Here is a 1,462-nt window from a genome sequence, read left to right as displayed (position 1 = left end):
ATGGAATTCAGACCTTGCCCTTGAAAATGGAGGGGGAGAGGTGAAGGTCAGCAGAGCAGGAGGAATCTTCCCCACCGTGATGCTCCTGAACCCCATGCCCTAGCCAGGAGCCCAGGGGAAGTGAGTGGCACCACCTCACGTCCCTTCTGTGTGACACTCCATGCCACTGCTCCAGCCTGTTGTCCTGGCCACGCAAAAGCACTGCTAGCTCAGCGCCCCCGGGGGCTCCCTGATGTACACCCCACCTCACCGCACAGATCAGGGCAGGCCCGGGCCCACCTGTCATGGCTTGTCAGGACAGACCCTTTCCCTGTGGGGCCCAGTTGTCCCAAACAAAGGCAAGGCCTGCAACCTTCTTTCGAGACGCAGCTGCACTCTTTCCTCTCAAAAGACTTTCTAATGAAACTTAACAGTGAAGAAAGGCAAATTTACACAAAATTACATGCCTGAGAGACACACATTAGAAGTCAGCTTGAAACCATAATTCAAGCCCTCCGTGGAAATCCCTATTATTCATATTCTCCACCATTTTCCTTTCAGAAAACGTTTTTCCTTTTTTTTCCTTTTCAGAAGAGTCACAGATTTTTTTCGAGAGGCATCACAGCAAAGGTATAAATGTGATGTCTGTCATACACCAGGTGTTGCACTAATTCAATGAATCCTCACAATTGACACTGCAAAGGACTATCCCCATTTTACAGATGTGGAAAACTGAGGCTCAGAGAGGTTAAGAGGCTCAACATCACACACACGGTGAGAGGAAGAGCCATCCTACAAACCCAAGACTGACGTGAGCATCTACACTCTTTCCAGAAGGTGCTAAGAGCTCCTGGTTCTCCCAGGCTCCCAGCCCACAGTTGCCCCTGGTTCCAATACATATTGGCCTATGGTTAGTTGCTTCCTCTCAGGCTTTGTACCCAAATTCAGAAGCATCCTGAATCCGAAAATGACTTGAGCTGACTTTAAGAGCTTGACCTATCACAGGGGTACATTTTTCAAACCAAAAATAAGCCCAGGGTCTAACAGAGAAATTTTACTCTCCTTCAAGTGGGGAAGTTAATCTGGACATTGTCATCTGGACACCAGAGAGTGATGATTCCAGGGGGAGTTCAAGGGCTCGTGAAGGCCAGCGAGTAGAACCTCAAGCCCTGGGATTGCACAGAAACCCTCATTCCGGTAGTACCCTGTGAGCACCTTGGGCACGCCTGCCACCCTGATGGATGCTGGTGATTGACATGTGTCTTGCCCAATGGCCTGCGACCTGACAGCCTTGGTGAACACAGACTGTGCTGAGGGTGGGGAGGCAGTGCTGAAAGGAAGGAGGAAAAGGGAAAGAAGGCAGAGAAAGTGAGAAAGGAGGAAAGGGAGGGAAGGAGTAAGAAAAATAAACTAGAGAAATGTTGAGACCTACAGTCCCACTACTTATGAACCCACTGAGTCGAGCCCCTTGGAAAGGTTCTAC

This window comes from Herpailurus yagouaroundi, unplaced genomic scaffold (genome assembly GCF_014898765.1).
Source record: "Herpailurus yagouaroundi ecotype Mexico unplaced genomic scaffold, PumYag 183, whole genome shotgun sequence".
Lineage (NCBI taxonomy): Eukaryota > Metazoa > Chordata > Mammalia > Carnivora > Felidae > Herpailurus > Herpailurus yagouaroundi.
The sequence above is the reverse complement of the archived record's forward strand: the minus strand, read 5'-3'. Positions refer to the sequence as shown.